General features: G+C 33.7%; 1 protein-coding gene across 1 annotated transcript in view; it reads left to right on the top strand.

Annotated features, from left to right (window-relative positions):
- AdamTS-B (ADAM metallopeptidase with thrombospondin type 1 motif B) overlaps positions 1-12,786 on the top strand; it is a 208,549-nt gene that overhangs the window by 32,577 nt on the left and 163,186 nt on the right. The gene's annotated exons all lie outside the window — the stretch shown is intronic.

The raw sequence follows: 12,786 nt of genomic DNA, 5'->3' as shown, positions 1-12,786 counted from the left end.
ACTTAACATCTTACTATATTTAAATAAGACATAAAAGAGTAAATTTGGAACAAAACTTAAATGCTTGATTTCTCAAAACAGGGATTTGAAAGTTAAAGCTTTTTACCAGTTTACCCACCATATAGTCTTTTGACACAAATAATAGTTTTTTTATAGCGAAACATAACTTTTTATCTACATAAATATACTTTTAATAAAATAATATAAATAAATAAAACAAAGTTAATAAAATACCTATTAAGTATTGAACATTACATCTACAACAAATTACTTGCAATTTAATTTGAAATTATTCCATTAATTTATTACGATATATTTGCAAAAAATTGTAAAACATGTAGGTTTGTCGGGTGGGGTGGAGACAGGAGAGTTAGCAGTGGAATATTGGAGATGTTTGATAGGAATTAAGAATATTAATCATTTATTGGCCATGGCATCCAACAAAAATATCGTTTAATTATCTTCCTCCTTAAGTTGACATTCGTGTATGCCTGAATCCTGGACATAAAGTCTAAAAACTGAGAACCGTTGTCACTTATATATGCCATTATGCAGGTTGAAAATACTTACTACGTAATTCGTATATATATTAAATTTATAAACTCATAAATTATATGATTATTTGTTTAAATGTAGTTATAAACATAATTTTATGTGTATGATATGGTGAAAAAAAATACAAATTGACATACTTATGAAAATTCATAAAATAATAGGTGATTCAAACTCAAGCAAAAGGCTTTGTGACAATCAAGGACGACTCATTTATATGAACTTGTTCCGACTCACTAGAAAATCCGTGTTTAGTCAGAACACATTGATTGAATAGCTAGCTATCCCAACGACATTTGCGTATAATATATAATAAATAATAACGTTTTAATAAGCAGCCGATATTTAATTGCGAGACTCGCGCATCGTGCATTGTGCATCGCGCATCGCGCATCGCGTATCGTGCGCTATGAAGGCGTGTGGTGTGGGGTGACATAATACGCTATCTGCGGAAACAGAGATAGCTATCTTTACCCAGATCCGCGGCGAGGCGACGATGGGGCAGGTGGCTGACGACAACTATCTCCGGCCTACGTCACCCGCTGGATGTACACACCGCGTACAGGTAGCACTGCCTACCCAGATACGGATAGACGCAATACTCGTATCTTCCTCGGCTGGAGTTAGATAGATGCTGTCCATTATTTCATGGTTAAATTTCTCGATATTTAGAAACCTTTCTTGCTCTCGAAAACATAGCGTGGTCTATGTATAAGAGAAGAAACAAGCGTTGTGCGAGTGGCTCTAATACCTACGCATACGATTACAAGTAGCGCATAATCCAACTCAATGGCCCATTTCAGACGGATTGTACTCATCCACACTAAAATTCAAAAACAAAATAAACAGTCAAATTCCTAGGGCAGACTCATTTTGACTTGTTCTATAGCAAACAATCGCACTGGCTATAATATATTATACGAGTAGTAACACCACGAAGCCCGCTAATCTCCACTAGATTTCCTTTCGCGGTTTTAGCTGAGAGCAGCCACTGTTACTGTGTCGTATGTCGTGTGTCGTGTGTCGTATGCATTTGTACTTTTACTTTCACGTGTTAAATAGGTCCATTACTCAATAAGTATCGTAGAAATTTATTTTTTTATTTTATTTATTTCGAATACAAACAGATGTACAGGTTAAATGAATATTTAAAAAAATATATATATATAAAATGTATACATAGTAGAGCCTGCCATCCAATTATATGTATTCACTAAATAATACTGTAATAAAGCGACGACGGCTTGAAGTTTAAACTATATAAATAATAAATATACTATATATTAAAATAAGATAAATATGGACAAAACAAGGAGATAGTGGAAAGGAAAAGAAGGAAATTGATAAGGAGTGGTAAAGGATGATTGAAGGAAAGTGAGAGTGGAAAATTGCATTTGATTTAATGATTAAACGAATTATGAATGAAGAGCATGAATCAAGCCTATTAATTCTCTTCTGTACATATTGGATGGAGTGTTAAATATATCAAGACTATTAAATTTTTTGTTAAATGTTTCACATATACGAGGGATTGTAGAATGTTTCCGATGATTAGTTTTAAATTTACGAATATAGAAAATATCAGACAGTCTAGTTGGCCAGGAGGGGACACGGTAAGCAAGTAGATTAATGAGTTCCGGGAATCGAATTTATTATTGACAATTTTATAATGCAGGATCTGATCAAACATATCTCTTCTATGTGCTAATGAATCGATGTTATAAAATTTTAATAAGGCTAAATAATTTGGAAAATACAAATGAAATTTGTATTCTAGTTTTTTCAGGAATTTTTTTTGAACACTCTCGATTCTATTAATATTTCATTTATAAACAGGAGACCAGATAGCAGTGCAATATTCAAGATGGGGGCGTACGTATGTTATGTAAAGCAATATAAACGAACCTAAGTTTTTAAAAGATTTACACAGCCGCATGATAAATCCAGGCATTTTGTATGCCTTGTTAATTAAATTTCCTATAAGACTATTGTAATTTAAGTTTGAGTCCAAAATAATTCCCAAGTCACGTATTTCGTTTACTTCTCTAATTGTATTTTCATTTATCATATAGTCATATTTTTTTATTTTTTATTACGAGTGAAAGATATTTTGTAACATTTAGACACATTGATATAAAGTTTGTTTTCAACACAGTAATTCGATAATGCATATAAATCTTGTTGTAATTTTGCACAATCATCTCTACACTTGACTTTAAGGTCATTTTTTTAATCGTCAGCATAACAAAGGTAATAGGCATTTTTGAAACATAATCATAATTGAATATCATAAATATAGGCATTAAATAAAAGTGGCCCAAGGTGTGATCCCTGTGGTACCCCAGACGGAATGGAGATGAAATCAGATTGATATCCTTCAATCATAAATGACTGAAGTCTATTATCTAAGTAACAGATAAACCATTTGTATAAGTCACCGTGTATTCCCAGATATTCTAATTTACGCATATACATATAAATAAACATATATGTTAGTCTGCTTTAGCACGGGTCTTCTCCTACTAGGCATTACTTTATAATATATATTTCAAAAAAATTATACAAAAAAATAAAAAAATCTATAAAACCTTCGGTGCTGTGTCTAAATTATTATTTTTGACTTAACATGCATCTTATGGCGGGTGTACACGCTGGCGCGCGTATGGGCAACGAAATCGCTAAACTGCCCGCACGTTGGCGAGTTGTTCGATAGCTGTCAGTACGAGCCAATGTGGGGACGTCAAAAGCGCACAAGAAATCAAGTGCGCCCTCTCTGATATTCGTAGCGTACTAAGAGCTGGGCCGACACGACGCGACGTGTGGACGAGTTCACCGCCGCACCGCGCCGTCAGCACCCATTGAGCTGTGTCGAAAAACAGACAAGGCGAATCGCGCGCCGACGCATGTGCCAGCGCGTGCGCCAGCTCCGCCAGCCCCGAATGGGGTATTCTCTACACTTTTGCCCGCGTGCAGAGCCCCGCATCTATATGTACGAGTACATATTTATGTTTGCACCGAAACATGAACAGGCGAACATTTGTCATTATTATGACGCATTTACTATGGCGTGTTCGGGGTGAACTTTTCCGATTCTCACTACTCCGTAACACCCAAAGTGCGAGTGTTTTCCCAAAGTTCCGAAACTTTGTGAATAGTTTCTCACTAAAACACTCGGCGTATGTTTGGTGAATTATTATTCTAGTCCGAAGTCTGGAGGGGTCTCGGGCTCGGACGGAGTCGGCTGTCCCGAGATATGCTGAGGCCGATAGAGAACATTACCGTTTCATAAAATCGTATCAATTGATAAATTTACATTAATAGTTACTCACGCGTAAGAGGTTCGAACAACTTGATTTCTATTTTCAATCATTAAGTTAATTACGTCCTACTCTGTCTATTTATAGATATGAATGCATGACACAAGCTTCGGCAATGAACTGCACTTTCGGCTGATGGTGGCGATTTTGTCTTACAGCAGTCGATAAGGCGAGTGGGGCCACGGAGTCAGCATTTTAGCAATATTTCACTACTATGGCGTTTTTAAACGTCAATTTGCTAACTCGAGATATTTACACAGGATACGGAAAAATCAAGCAAGTCAGCCGAACTCCAGCTCTCTTAAAATTGCGTTAATTTGATAAACCCCGTGCCAATTGTTCGAGACGTAATTCGAGGCAATTTATCGTCTGTCTGTTATATATTGTACAACAGAAAATACACGTTTCTGTTTGTTTTTCCGTCACGAAAACTCCTCCCCGAAAAAGTCGTTGGGACGCGAAATTTAAGCTTGTCATTTAACTTGCTGCTTCTGGGTCGAATTTGTTATTATTTACTTAAAATTTACTATGTTATTAACATAGGTATGTACTACTCAAACGTCGACAGACAATCTCTGTCACCAGATATGACGGCAGCCACAATTTTAAATCAGTTGAAACAATAAACTCGTGTAATTTATTTTTAAACAAACTGTATAAATAACAGGTAAATAGTAACTAAGAGAGGAAGGGATTGTAAGAATTTCATACATAGGGGAAGGTGGGGCATGATGGGGTAGTGGGGCAAGATGGGGCCCTGCGATAAAAGCCGAAATCTGCCGAGTAGCTCCAAGTACATTACGCCATTTGATGCTCTCCTTAGACCTCCCACCAATGATGCAATTGCAGCGGACATGTGTGCACGCTCCGATACGCAGCGATACTAAACGTGTTTTTCGCAAATTTTATGTTATTTTATCGAGTTTTGCTACTTGTGACAATTTAAGAAGCATATCGTGATTTTAACTGGCTGATGGTCGCTTTACAAGCTCAAAGTATTGTAATTTTTTTTTTTTATTTAAATCTTAAAATAGGGCACACATATCATACATATTGTTATGTGTGTTCTAATAATAACATTACAAATATATTTAATTTACAAATTGTTTATCACATATGTCTTGACCATTATTTTAAATTTTGATATGTTTTTTTCTTCATAAATATTTTTTTTCATTTCGTAATACTTTTTAATTGCTTTAAATAAAATTGAATTTTGTGACTTTGCCTTTTTCCTAAATGGAAGTCTAATTTTGTTCTTTTCTCTAGTATTGTGATTGTGTTCATGCTGGTTCCGATCAATTTTTTTCCAAAATTCTGTTTTTTTATTAGAGTTTATAATTTTATGAACAAATATCATTGTATTGTAAAATATTCTTTGTTTATATGTTAATAATTTCATTTCATTTACCATCGACTTTACCCTCGTATATCTGTTTTTTTTCAAAATGATTCTAAAGGCTTTATTTTGTAATACAGTTAGTTTATCTATGTTTTCTTTGTTTGATAAAAATAAAATGCTACTACAGTAGTTAACGTGTGGTTCAATAATTGCTTTGTAAATAGTTTTGCAGGAGTCCTTATCAATAAATCTTCTGATCCTTCCCAAAATTGATATTTACAGTAAGTTCATCAATTATTTCCAGAGAAATTGTATTTCGTAAACAAAAAGCGTTGTTTACAAGCATATTAAAAGGGGCAAGACAGGGTATCGGTACCCCATCTTACCTCATTGCTTGAACACAATGTAGTAACAGTTTTTATTTTCTTTGTGCAAGCAGAATATGGTCCGAAACTAGGTTTGAAAGATCAAGAGGGGGAGTCCGTCAAAGGAATGCATGAATCGAGATAAAGAAGACATTTTAGAAGGGAGAAAAGGATATAAACTAGCTGCAAAATTTTATTCAACTCCTCAAACTACTTTGGAGCGAAAGGTTATGTTGGCCAGGCAAAATAATAACAGGATAGATAAGGTGAAGGTTCTTTTGGGTCCTAAACATACAGTTTTTAATGAAAATGAAGTAGCCATCGAAACGATCAAGACTTAACTCTTCTTCCATAAATGATGAAGATGATACACAGTGCCTGTTTTGTAGAGGGTCATACGTTGGGTCAAATAAAGGCTGAATAGCGTGTCAAATGTGCCAGAGCTGGGCACACTGTTCATGCGCTGGAGTAGACAAAAAAAAATCAAGACACCATCCTTGTCTGTCCTAGTTGCGAACCGCAGTAGGCGGTACCCCATCTTTCCCCACCGGTGGAGCAAGACGGGATAATTACTAATGTTTTGAATTGATTTATTTCACTAGTTTTTTTATCTTATTTTTAGTTTTTTGTAACACGTTTGTTAGATCAAAGTTTATAAAAATAAACTTTTTTTAAAGGATTAAAAAAAAAACGTGTTTCATTGACGTATGGCGGCGTATTGGTGGCCTCCGTGGTGTAGTGGTCAAGACGCTTGACTCACACACGAAAGGTTCCGGGTTCGATTCCCGGTGAGAACACAAAAAATTAAGCCTGGGTGTTCTGTGATGTAATTCACCACTGTAATTGGGCCTCCTGGCCTGTTGTGGTGCAAAAATAAATAAAATAAAAATAAAGTATTACCTTAAGGGCCCCATCATGCCCCACCCTTCCCTATATGTATGGTATAGGTAGGTAAAGGTTACTCAATTCTAGGATATCCGGTTGCCTTACCGCAAACGAAACAATCTGAAGAACTAACAGAGAACAACCTCTGACGTCACACGTGGAGTTATTTCAGAAATACAAAGCTTTAAAAAATCATAGCGCTGACAATAACGATAATTTGAGAAAAAAAAAAAACATTTTTGGCTTATTTTGATAGTCTATTAACAAATAAAATAATACAAAAAGATACTGAACTTCCTCATTATGAGAAATAGTAAAAATTATAAACTGTTGTACTAAATTTACTACGACGCGGCACTAAAAAATCCGCTTTGCTAGGAACCGTCCGGGTCTTAGTAATCACTGCTAATTTTAATAATATTTTTCACAACAAAAATAAATAAAAACAAGTTTTTAAAAATGCAGTATATTATTCATAGGAATACTTTTTATATATTATTATTCTTAAAATTATTCCGTGTATCCGTCATGTACGGGTCCATTCCACACGTATTGCGCCAATTCACTCGGTCCGGTTAAATTACGATGGGTGGACAAAAAATTACTATTTTTCTTTGTGGATTAATTTATTTAGTTTCTTCTCGCGGGTGAAAATTTTGCCAAAAGAAGAATCGAGTGTAGATTAGTCGGCCTCGTGGTATACTGTTGCGTGTTTTGCCTGCCTATTGGTAAATGAAATAATTACAAAATAATTATCAATGAACCCACCCTATGTTATTTCGTAGACCGTCAATATGCAACTGATATTAATACACATACGTCGTTTTGAAAGAGCACGCTGTCATGTAAAAATTTGAGGTTATGTTACGCGCATAATCTGGGTATTGTTTATATTTAGATGTATACGATTAACATGTTGATATTACTTTGTGTTAGTTTGTTTATCACGTGAAAATATAGCAAACTGTGGTCATATGTAAACGTAAAAGGAATTTGGCTTTGTAATGCTGAAATTAGGGTACGTTTGCTATATAAAATGGGTTGATTTCTGTTCAAACATATTGAATTTGATCCTTCGTGAGATCACAATTATTTATCTAAATCTGCTGACATTCCGAAACTATGACATAATTTAATACTAACCAATCAACGTATCTATTATGTACGACTGAGGGATAAGTAGTATACATAATAGGTAGGCTCCGTGGTGTAGTTGTGTTGACTCACGAACGGGAGGTTCCAGGTTGGATTCTGGGAGACACACCCCATGTTCATTACAATACGTAGATTTGTCCTAACAGAAAAACAATAAATTGTTAGGCTCAAAGGGGTGAAATCTCACTGTGCTCGAGATTCTAATTAATCAACTGAGGCTCGAAGGGCCGATCAACTGAGGCCCGCGGAGCCTATAAAGCGAGGCCCAAAGGGCGAAATTTTCTAGCATGCTGTTGCTGCTGTTGCTACTGTTGCCTGCTAGTATAAATTATTTCCTACCTACGAGTATATACCTTAAGATATTTCTACCGTAAATTATCTCGTACTAATTAATTAAGTACCGAGTACATTTTTGTTCTTTATCTACCTATATACAATGCATATTGCGTTTTGTTTTAAATTGTGATTGATTTGCGGTTAGCGCGTTAAGTTCGAAACTAAAAAGTGACGGGACCTGAATCTCTATACACCCTCATCAATCATGGAAGACAGACGCGGACGCGGACGCAGGCGGAGTCGCCAGTCGCCAGTGGGCAGTGGGCAGTGGGAAGTGGAAAGTGGGTAGTGGGTAGTTTGGTCACTCTATAGTCCCCCCGGGTGTACAGCACACACGTGACAGAATCGCTGCTAAAGTAATCGTTAAGGTAATCGGTTATCGATCAACCCATACGATGGTAGGAACCGATTAATAGAATTATTTATTAATGTCTATTGATTTGAATTAACCGAATAGCTGAACTGTTCATTTTTTAAATTATATTTTTTAATTGTTTCAATGAATGGTGCGACATCAATTGTCTTCAACTAAACATTGACAAAAGTAAAATAATATCTTTCTCGCGATGAAAAAAACCTATACAATTCAACTGCAAACTAAAAAATACTTCCCTTTCAATGGTTTCGTCAATAAAGGATCTTGGCATTACTTTAGATAGTAAACTCTCATATCGTGAACACATTGATAATGTTGTAATGTTGTAAAACTCTTTATTGCTCACTAGTTCGACCCCATCTAGAATACGCTTCTCCTATTTGGTCTCCATTCTACAGGACTCATATTGACCATATCGAGTCTGTCCAACACCGTTTTCTAAGAAAAGTGGCATGGTTGCTCGGATTACAAAGAGGTAATTATTCCTATTTTGAAATAGAGCAATCTCTTAATCTGTCTTCATTGGAGAGACGTAGAACTGAGATGGACCTTATATGCATTTTCAAAATACTTAATGCTTTAAGTGATGTCCCATCTCTGTTGCAATCAATTTATTTCCATGTTCCCAACCGTGTCACCAGAAGTCAAAATCTGCTATTTATAAAATCTTCTAAGAGCAACTTTGGTTTTTATGCCCCATTGTCCAGAATGTGTAGATTAGTCAATTCATCACACGACTTGGAATTTTTTGGGATAGATCTTCCGGCTTTTCGTAGATCTCTTCGCGACTAAACAGTGTGGGATGAAGTTGGATTGGCATGGTTTAGCTCAAAGTTTTAGGTCTTTCGTTTTTTTGAATATATTGTATACTATTATTGTTTTGCCCTTGTTTGTCTTTGCTAAATAGTTTTATGTTCTTTTGTTCAGTTTCTTGCATTTATGTTTCTTCATGTAACTGTTGTAATTGGCTTAGGCCGTAAATATAATAAATAAATAAATAACAAATATAAAAAAATACAAAGAAAACCTGAACCTTGTTTGCAGTTCGAAAATAAATATCCCGAAGTCTGAGTGTTCTCAATCCCACATCTATTTGTATTTCATTGAGAAGGTTGGTTTCAAATTCGTTTTTCCGGGTTATTATGCCGTATGTAGTTCGGACTCTTTTTCCAACGTCTCGCACACAAACACGTCAACATCAACTTTGGTCGGAAAAAGAGTCCAAACTGCACACGGCATTCATTTCGCATCTGAGAGGCTGTGGAAATATGTGATGTTTAATTAGGTCGGCATCAACATTAAAGTTTAGTATTTTGTAAAAAACGACTAATTTTTTCGTCGGGGAACCGAAATAGAAATGGGTTAGTAGTTGCTCGTAATTCGAATCTTAAGTAACCGAGGGTGAAGTAAAAGAAATACGTTAATTTTGCTAGTTAAATATGTACATGGTAGCAATTTTTTATCTTGATAATGTACGCATGCCAGTCTGCAATTTAAAAAAAACCTTATTTTTCTCAGTATTATTTTATGTTTTCGTAAATTATGTTTAAATCTGATCTGTCATTACTTATATTAGTACCTACAGTTTGTTTGAGAACTACCACTGAACTAAATAAGTCTGAAAATAGGTTAAACCACACTGTGCAGTTTGTTCAGAATAAAATGCATAGCCTTCTGGATAATATTTGATACTTTTTTAAAAAGAAAGCATTCTATTTACGTTACTATTACTAAATATATAATTGGCCGTAGGTAGACGCTATCGGTTTCAAAACGAGCAGAAGTCTGTTCTGAGAAGTTTTATTCATATAAAATCGATATATATCTTCTCATTTTAAACGACTTTAAATAAAATGCTTGAATCCTAATTGAAAATAATTATTTTAATTAAACCCTGTTTGAAAGAAAGAGGGGTGGCTGATCTGGGGTTACTTCTGTGGATAATGTTTGGATAATTTATATAGCGCCATTTTTGTGAAAATCACATCAAGGGCCTTATGGTTCCGCCGGCGAAAAGATTTTAAAGATCGAGTAAAAAAAATATATATACTAATTTATTTTTATTTCATTATTGTTAAAATTTATTTTTTATAAGAGTGGAATGATACTGAGATGCTTTTTAAGGGTACGCTTTTTTTTTACATTATTTATTTATTTATTTGTTTGGAAAAAAAAAACAACCGTTTTTACAAATAATTCATATAGAAAATAAGGCTACATTGGCACTTTAATTATAAAAAGAGTCAATAATCATTTCTCACGGCTTTTTAAGTTATTAATCAAGTGTACACATTTAAATAACCCAGTAATAGAAAAAAAAATATTTAAAAGTTAAGAAATGTTAGTAATTTAGAAAAAGCAAATAAAATATGTAAATATAATAAATAATAATAAAAAAGTTTTACAAAAATATAATAATAAATAAAAATATAAATATAAATATGATAAATGAGTACATTTATAAAAATATTATTTTAATTTTAAAAAAAAATAATTTTAAAAAACAACTTATGTAATAATATTGAAGAAGATACAAAACATAAATATGAATATACCATTTTAATGACATACTCATATAATTATACGGGCTTTTTATCAACGCCTATAAGTATTATTTTATATTTATATAGGAAAGATGAAAATGTCTGCGTGACCGGAGAGAACGGTATTGTAATAATGACATGCTCCAGAGAAAAAAAATATTATTTCTTGAATTTGTTCTGGGTATCGGCAAATTGAATGTAGTTTGGAGTCTTGTCCTTTTGGGCAAAAGATATTCTAAAGAGCTTGTCGTGAACTTCTTAAAAATCATGTTGTGAATAATGGCAATCTATGATATTGTTCACAAGTTCAAATAAGAATAACCGATCTGCAATGGCAATGTCCAAAAAATACAAATTATATAACGGAAAACAATAAAATAATACAGAATCAAATAACAGGAGAAATAAAACAAAGAAAGACAAAGACAAGTGAATACATTAGACGGGCATTTTGGAATCCAGGTTAATTCTTAAAATATACAGTAAATTTATTGGGAATATTTTTTCAGTCTATTTGTAAAAAAACTCAATATAGAATAGAAGCATACTCCAACTGACTTCTCACAGTGTGTTATAAAGCAGTGTTATTTTTTTAATATTTTTGAAGTCGTTAGATATTCGCATTAAAAAACCAAGCATTTTATATGCCTCATTAATATGAATGACGAACACAAGCTTGGAATCTAATACTATTCCCAAGTCTCTTATGCCGTTCTTTCTAGGCACAATTTAATTCAGTAGAACATGCTGGAAATGCAATGTTTTATGTTTACGCGAGAAAGATATACACGTGCATTTTTTAAATATAAAGTGTATGATAACTAATGAGGCAATAATCTGAGAGGGGGTTCAAATCAGTCTGTAGGAGATTGCAGTCCTCGGTTGAATTTATTTTCATAAATATTTGGCATGAAAAAAGCATTCCTGAATGTCATTGAAAAATATGTTAAATAGAAGGGGCCCTAGAATTTATCCACGGGGTAAGCCAGAAGTGACAGAAAACCATTTGGATTTGTATCCAGCAATTACGACAGCTTGTGATTTTTTTTCAATGTAAGAACACATCCATCGATATAAATCACCACTTGTGCCAATTAGTTTCATTTTTTGTAGTAGAACGATATGGTCAACTTCATCGTAGGCTTTACTAAAATCCGTGTAGATTAAATCAACTTGGAATCGGTTGTCTGTATTTTCAATAAGATAATTAGTATAGTAAACTAAATTGGTCGCGGTAGATCTACCAGATATAAATCCATGCTGTGAATTACTAAGAGAAGATTTAAGTGCTTCAGGTGCTTGATCGTAAATTATCTTCTCAAACAGTTTTGAAAAAAAATATAATTTAGAAATCAGTCTATAATTTTGTACCTTAAAGCTAAAATGCTGGAAGTCACATTTAGTTAACTGTTCAGGAGAGTGGTTTGAAGTTCTAAAACTGTTTTTAAATGTATCTCTCGATTTATAGCCTTTTGATAAGAATATTTTTTTTAAAAACATTTAAAGCATGGACTTTCAAATAACTATAGGACTTCAATGTTTTTTGTCCTAACCGCCCGACCCGCGCCCTAATTCCTCCTCGAATTTTAGTATAAAAAGTAGTGTAGAATATTGAATGAAAAACAATGTATTAATAAAACTTTCTTAGCCAAAAACATTAAATTACGTGCTATTTATTAAAACATGAATTATCTATGAAAATAAAAGGTAAATATAAATTTAATGATATGATATTAATAGTAATAAAACCGTAATAGAAAGTAAACAGTGTGTGAAAAAGGCAAAGTAAAATAATTAAATTAACGGCCCTTGCTGCGTCAGAGGTAGTTTGTTATAAAAATTGTGGAATTTATTCGGTATCCACTGCTCTAATACCAGCAATTCGTTGAATTTTGTTGAAAGCGCGAATATTATT

The sequence above is a fragment of the Micrasema longulum genome, unplaced genomic scaffold (genome assembly GCF_059751315.1).
Source record: "Micrasema longulum isolate JH-2025_06_02 unplaced genomic scaffold, ASM5975131v1 h1tg000868l, whole genome shotgun sequence".
NCBI classification, from domain to species: domain Eukaryota; kingdom Metazoa; phylum Arthropoda; class Insecta; order Trichoptera; family Brachycentridae; genus Micrasema; species Micrasema longulum.
The sequence above is the reverse complement of the archived record's forward strand: the minus strand, read 5'-3'. Positions and strand labels throughout refer to the sequence as shown.